This window comes from Lepisosteus oculatus, unplaced genomic scaffold, assembly GCF_040954835.1.
Source record: "Lepisosteus oculatus isolate fLepOcu1 unplaced genomic scaffold, fLepOcu1.hap2 HAP2_SCAFFOLD_96, whole genome shotgun sequence".
Taxonomy (NCBI): domain Eukaryota; kingdom Metazoa; phylum Chordata; class Actinopteri; order Semionotiformes; family Lepisosteidae; genus Lepisosteus; species Lepisosteus oculatus.
In genome coordinates, this window is record NW_027168432.1 from 65,533 (window position 1) to 72,025 (window position 6,493).

The 6,493-nt window shown below is 55.2% G+C and overlaps 8 non-coding genes across 8 annotated transcripts; 4 read left to right on the forward strand and 4 right to left on the reverse strand.

The window, feature by feature from the left end:
* Positions 1-828: 828 nt before the first annotated feature.
* Positions 829-900, reverse strand: trnae-uuc (transfer RNA glutamic acid (anticodon UUC)). Its single transcript has one exon. It is a non-coding gene; the product is annotated as a tRNA-Glu (tRNA).
* A 201-nt stretch (positions 901-1,101) lies between these two features.
* On the forward strand, positions 1,102-1,173 carry trnah-gug (transfer RNA histidin (anticodon GUG)). Its single transcript has one exon. It is a non-coding gene; the product is annotated as a tRNA-His (tRNA).
* A 574-nt stretch (positions 1,174-1,747) lies between these two features.
* On the reverse strand, positions 1,748-1,820 carry trnav-aac (transfer RNA valine (anticodon AAC)). The gene has a single exon. It is a non-coding gene; the product is annotated as a tRNA-Val (tRNA).
* Positions 1,821-3,016: 1,196 nt separating this feature from the next.
* Positions 3,017-3,088, forward strand: trnad-guc (transfer RNA aspartic acid (anticodon GUC)). The gene has a single exon. It is a non-coding gene; the product is annotated as a tRNA-Asp (tRNA).
* A 1,149-nt stretch (positions 3,089-4,237) lies between these two features.
* trnae-uuc (transfer RNA glutamic acid (anticodon UUC)) lies at positions 4,238-4,309 on the reverse strand. Its single transcript has one exon. It is a non-coding gene; the product is annotated as a tRNA-Glu (tRNA).
* Positions 4,310-4,510: 201 nt separating this feature from the next.
* Positions 4,511-4,582, forward strand: trnah-gug (transfer RNA histidin (anticodon GUG)). The gene has a single exon. It is a non-coding gene; the product is annotated as a tRNA-His (tRNA).
* Positions 4,583-5,156: 574 nt separating this feature from the next.
* trnav-aac (transfer RNA valine (anticodon AAC)) lies at positions 5,157-5,229 on the reverse strand. Its single transcript has one exon. It is a non-coding gene; the product is annotated as a tRNA-Val (tRNA).
* Positions 5,230-6,421: 1,192 nt separating this feature from the next.
* On the forward strand, positions 6,422-6,493 carry trnad-guc (transfer RNA aspartic acid (anticodon GUC)). Its single transcript has one exon. It is a non-coding gene; the product is annotated as a tRNA-Asp (tRNA).

Here is a 6,493-nt window from a genome sequence, read left to right on the forward strand (position 1 = left end):
CATTTCTGCTCCGTAAAGGAATCACAGCACGAGTCGGCTTCCAGCACGGGGGGTCGGGACACGATGCCGGGGGTCGGAGAGAGCGATGTCTTCCTCGTTAGTATAGGACCTGTCACGTGGACCTGTCACCTGTCCCCACCTGTCACGCGGGAGACCGGGGTACATCAGGACGCGCATTGAAGTGAAAGCAGGATGCGCTGCGACATGCACTGTGCAGATCCCGCCACACTAAGAGGTGAGTGGGTCTGTTCGATCACAGCACTAGGCGAATCCCCAATCCCCTTTTGTGCGTGGCGACAGAAGAAGTCTGGTCTGTTTCCTCCCGGTTTCGATCCGGGGATCTTTCGCGTGTGAGGCAAACGTGATAACCACTACACTACGGAAACTGTGGTCAGATGTGCCCAGCGGCCCAGCGCTGAGCTTCACCAATGCGATTCAGCTGCTTCCAGTGCCTTTATTGGGATGCGCTGATGGACCATGCTCTCTCTCCAGAGACCAGCACGCCTGTCATGGACGGAGCAGGAAAGACGGCACCACATTCTACAGCCCTCTCCACGCAATCGACGAAATCGGGCTACTGAAGTGGAGAAAATCGCCTCTCCAGAAAGTGCAAATATCATCTTGGAGAGTATAAATCCTATTGCCGAAGGTCAGCCCTGTCTACCAGAGTGACCCTCCCACCTCCTGCAGCGATGGTCAGCTCGTCTCACACGCGAGAAGTTTCGGCTGGAAACAAGCGCCCCCTCTTCTCGCACGTTGAGTAGTTTTAATGCGGCTCCTTCGTACACAGTGCTGATCTTTTGGAAAGCAGGAGGCAAGATTGACACGTTCCCATACCGGGAGTCGAACCCGGGCCGCCTGGGTGAAAACCAGGAACCCTAACCGCTAGACCATATGGGAGTGCACAACCCTGCTGTTCCGGGCATCATGCAAGCAAACTACATAAATATGAGAAAACACGCAAGAGAGCTGTCACTCAGAGTGTCGAAGGGTCGATGTATACTGGGGCTCAGTTGAAATGCAACGTCAGGACTTTCCCGAATTATGTCACACGAAGAGAGCACAGCCTTTTCCGCCCTGCCACGTGTGTATCGGTAACTCGCCGTGATCGTATAGTGGTCAGTACTTTGTGTTGTGGCCGCAACAACCTCGGTTCGAATCCGGGTCACGGCAGAATAGGGGCGTCTGCTTTTACTACTTGCACGAATGAAGGCAAAAAAAAGCCAATTGATGTGAACGAACGGCGCTTTACAGAGGAGTACTGCCTGACTGGATCGTTGATGAACGACAGAGACCACTCCGACCTCTTCTCGGGTTTCTTCAATGACTTACTAAGGATCTTCTTCACATTCGCCCATGCAGGGGAAGCCAGTTACACCAAAGCAAACGCAGGAAAGTGCAATTCAAGCAGAGACCAGGAGGGACTTGTTTACACCGAGAGTGGTCGGAGAATGGAACAATGCGCCCAGCCCTGTTGCTGGAGCCAATTCTTGATGAGATCTTGGGCTCACTAAGAAGCCCCCGCTGGATGCTAATCTTTCTGTTGTTCTTGCAGGTCCTGCGCTGCTATTGAGCCGACAGAGCTCGTCCTGATCTGTCGGCACAGCCCAATTGCAAATGATCGGCTCCGCATACAGAAGGAACGTGCGTTTGGTACAAGAGTGCATGAAGGCACTGGAAATACATTGGGAACAAATGACCGGTCGCTCAATACCTCTGTGAAGTACAGGAGCGTGCAAAACGAGGCTGTTTCCGCCCGGTCTCGAACCGGGGACCTTTCGCGTGTTAGGCGAACGTGATAGCCGCTACACCACGGAAACCTGCGGGGACTGCTGCTGGTGTCTCGCTTGCGTTTCGGGCTGAGAAAGGGACGCGTCACTTTAGGCAGGGGGCGCTGGAGAGAGGAACAAAGGGCGCGATGAAACAAAACACCGAAACCCGGGATCTTTAGATCTTCAGTCTAACGCTCTCCCAGCTGAGCTATTTCGGCGGTGCACAGAGCCCACAGCCACCTGCTCCAGCCTTCCTGTGTTGCGGCATGAGCGCACCAAGAGTAGCGGGAGAGTGTTGCAGGAACGTCACTCAGAAGGAAAGCCACCCAGGTGCGCCCTCTGAGCTCTGTCCAGCGCATCTTCCTCGCATGGACTCCTGCCTGCGACGGGCAGGAAACAATTAGCAAGAACAGAACAACACCCCATGGGTGTCTCATGACCACACCTTAGGTTGTGACACGTGCAGGTGTGAGGGGTTGCCGGGCTACTTTGGAGCAGAGCTTGGGCGGAGGGAGGGCGGGAAAGCAGACAAAGAGGTGACACCTCAAGGTCTGCACGATCACAGCTCTCCGCCGCCCCAGGCTTCCGCTCGATAAGCTGCTGGACACACCCGCCCCTCCTCACACAGACCGTGGAAAAGCCCCCGAGTCGGAGGGCTCTCTCTTCCTCCCAGGAGCTCTTGGACACGACGCACAGACAGGGTGCGGGGAGCCGCCGCCTGCAAACACGGCTCCAGGCAGGACTCCACTCCGTAGGAGCCGCAGAGCAGAGGAGATGGGGGCAGCTTAGCTCCTGTGCAGAGACCTGAGCTGCTGTTGCTGCAGACGCTGTCTTTTCTGCACTCGGGGTAGGAGTGAATGTTGAGTTGCCCTTAGAAATGAAGCAGAGTACTTCAACGGCACGGGTGTGTGTGTGTGCGTGCGCCCTGGTGATTCTGGGAGACAGATCGAACCTGGGCTAAAAGAGAGGAGGCTTAGCCCTCTTCCATTTGCTACTTCAAAGTTGTACAACCCATTTGTATCTGCTAGGCGGCGCAGTTGTCGTGCACAAAGAACGCTTTGAAAAGCGTCCAAAGCAAGTCATTCCGAGTTGGTCGTTTGTGTTTTCCGTTCAGACGCGAAATGCTGAAATGATCTCTCGGCTCCTCGGTTGTCATTTCTGCTCCGTAAAGGAATCACAGCACGCGTCGCCTTCCAGCACGCTGGGTCGGGACACGATGCCGGGGGTCGGAGCGTGTGATGTCTTCCTCGTTAGTATAGTGGCAAGTATCCCCGCCTGTCACGCGGGAGACCGGGGTTCGATTCCCCGACGGGGAGTAGCTTTTCTTTTACCTCCTTAGAGAAAGGACTGCCTTTCACTTCTCTGTTTTCTAACACAGCGTCGTGCACCTTTTCATTGCTCTCGCTTTCAGAGCCTCCGCACGGCACACGACTCGACATCAGGAAGCACATTGAAGTGAAAGCAGGGAGCGCTGCGACATGCACTGTGCAGATCCCGCCACACTAAGAGGTGAGTGGGTCTGTTCGATGCACAAAGAACGCTTTGATAAGCGTCAAAGGCAAATCATTCCGAGTTGGTCGTTTGTGTTTTCCGTTCAGACGCGAAATGCTGAAATGATCTCTCGGCTCCTCGGTTGTCATTTCTGCTCCGTAAAGGAATCACAGCACGAGTCGGCTTCCAGCACGGGGGGTCGGGACACGATGCCGGGGGTCGGAGAGAGCGATGTCTTCCTCGTTAGTATAGGACCTGTCACGTGGACCTGTCACCTGTCCCCACCTGTCACGCGGGAGACCGGGGTACATCAGGACGCGCATTGAAGTGAAAGCAGGATGCGCTGCGACATGCACTGTGCAGATCCCGCCACACTAAGAGGTGAGTGGGTCTGTTCGATCACAGCACTAGGCGAATCCCCAATCCCCTTTTGTGCGTGGCGACAGAAGAAGTCTGGTCTGTTTCCTCCCGGTTTCGATCCGGGGATCTTTTGCGTGTGAGGCAAACGTGATAACCACTACACTACGGAAACTGTGGTCAGATGTGCCCAGCGGCCCAGCGCTGAGCTTCACCAATGCGATTCAGCTGCTTCCAGTGCCTTTATTGGGATGCGCTGATGGACCATGCTCTCTCTCCAGAGACCAGCACGCCTGTCATGGACGGAGCAGGAAAGACAGCGCCACATTCTACAGCCCTCTCCACGCAATCGACGAAATCGGGCTACTGAAGTGGAGAAAATCGCCTCTCCAGAAAGTGCAAATATCATCTTGGAGAGTATAAATCCTATTGCCGAAGGTCAGCCCTGTCTACCAGAGTGACCCTCCCACCTCCTGCAGCGATGGTCAGCTCGTCTCACACGCGAGAAGTTTCGGCTGGAAACAAGCGCCCCCTCTTCTCGCACGTTGAGTAGTTTTAATGCGGCTCCTTCGTACACAGTGCTGATTTTTTGGAAAGCAGGAGGCAAGATTGACACGTTCCCATCCCGGGAGTCGAACCCGGGCCGCCTGGGTGAAAACCAGGAATCCTAACCGCTAGACCATATGGGAGTGCACAACCCTGCTGTTCCGGGCATCATGCAAGCAAACTACATAAATATGAGAAAACACGCAAGAGAGCTGTCACTCAGAGTGTCGAAGGTTCGATGTATACTGGGGCTCAGTTGAAATGCAACGTCAGGACTTTCCCGAATTATGTCACACGAAGAGAGCACAGCCTTTTCCGCCCTGCCACGTGTGTATCGGTAACTCGCCGTGATCGTATAGTGGTCAGTACTTTGTGTTGTGGCCGCAACAACCCCGGTTCGAATCCGGGTCACGGCAGAATAGGGGCGTCTGCTTTTACTACTTGCACGAATGAAGGCAAAAAAAAGCCAATTGATGTGAACGAACGGCGCTTTACAGAGGAGTACTGCCTGACTGGATCGTTGATGAACGACAGAGACCACTCCGACCTCTTCTCGGGTTTCTTCAATGACTTACTAAGGATCTTCTTCACATTCGCCCATGCAGGGGAAGCCAGTTACACCAAAGCAAACGCAGGAAAGTGCAATTCAAGCAGAGACCAGGAGGGACTTGTTTACACCGAGAGTGGTCGGAGAATGGAACAATGCGCCCAGCCCTGTTGCTGGAGCCGATTCTTGATGAGATCTTGGGCTCACTAAGAAGCCCCCGCTGGATGCTAATCTTTCTGTTGTTCTTGCAGGTCCTGCGCTGCTATTGAGCCGACAGAGCTCGTCCTGATCTGTCGGCACAGCCCAATTGCAAATGATCGGCTCCGCATACAGAAGGAACGTGCGTTTGGTACAAGAGTGCATGAAGGCACCGGAAATACATTGGGAACAAATGACCGGTCGCTCAATACCTCTGTGAAGTACAGGAGCGTGCAAAACGAGGCTGTTTCCGCCCGGTCTCGAACCGGGGACCTTTCGCGTGTTAGGCGAACGTGATAGCCGCTACACCACGGAAACCTGCGGGGACTGCTGCTGGTGTCTCGCTTGCGTTTCGGGCTGAGAAAGGGACGCGTTTAGGCAGGGGGCGCTGGAGAGAGGAACAAAGGGCGCGATGAAACAAAACACCGAAACCCGGGATCTTTAGATCTTCAGTCTAACGCTCTCCCAGCTGAGCTATTTCGGCGGTGCACAGAGCCCACAGCCACCTGCTCCAGCCTTCCTGTGTTGCGGCATGAGCGCACCAAGAGTAGCGGGAGAGTGTTGCAGGAACGTTACTCAGAAGGAAAGCCACCCAGGTGCGCCCTCTGAGCTCTGTCCAGCGCATCTTCCTCGCATGGACTCCTGCCTGCGACGGGCAGGAAACAATTAGCAAGAACAGAACAACACCCCATGGGTGTCTCATGACCACACCTTAGGTTGTGACACGTGCAGGTGTGAGGGGTTGCCGGGCTACTTTGGAGCAGAGCTTGGGCGGAGGGAGGGCGGGAAAGCAGACAAAGAGGTGACACCTCAAGGTCTGCACGATCACAGCTCTCCGCCGCCCCAGGCTTCCGCTCGATAAGCTGCTGGACACACCCGCCCCTCCTCACACAGACCGTGGAAAAGCCCCCGAGTCGGAGGGCTCTCTCTTCCTCCCAGGAGCTCTTGGACACGACGCACAGACAGGGTGCGGGGAGCCGCCGCCTGCAAACACGGCTCCAGGCAGGACTCCACTCCGTAGGAGCCGCAGAGCAGAGGAGATGGGGGCAGCTTAGCTCCTGTGCAGAGACCTGAGCTGCTGTTGCTGCAGACGCTGTCTTTTCTGCACTCGGGGTAGGAGTGAATGTTGAGTTGCCCTTAGAAATGAAGCAGAGTACTTCAACGGCACGGGTGTGTGTGTGTGCGTGCGCCCTGGTGATTCTGGGAGACAGATCGAACCTGGGCTAAAAGAGAGGAGGCTTAGCCCTCTTCCATTTGCTACTTCAAAGTTGTACAACCCATTTGTATCTGCTAGGCGGCGCAGTTGTCGTGCACAAAGAACGCTTTGAAAAGCGTCCAAAGCAAGTCATTCCGAGTTGGTCGTTTGTGTTTTCCGTTCAGACGCGAAATGCTGAAATGATCTCTCGGCTCCTCGGTTGTCATTTCTGCTCCGTAAAGGAATCACAGCACGCGTCGCCTTCCAGCACGCTGGGTCGGGACACGATGCCGGGGGTCGGAGCGTGTGATGTCTTCCTCGTTAGTATAGTGGCAAGTATCCCCGCCTGTCACGCGGGAGACCGGGGTTCGATTCCCCGACGGGGAG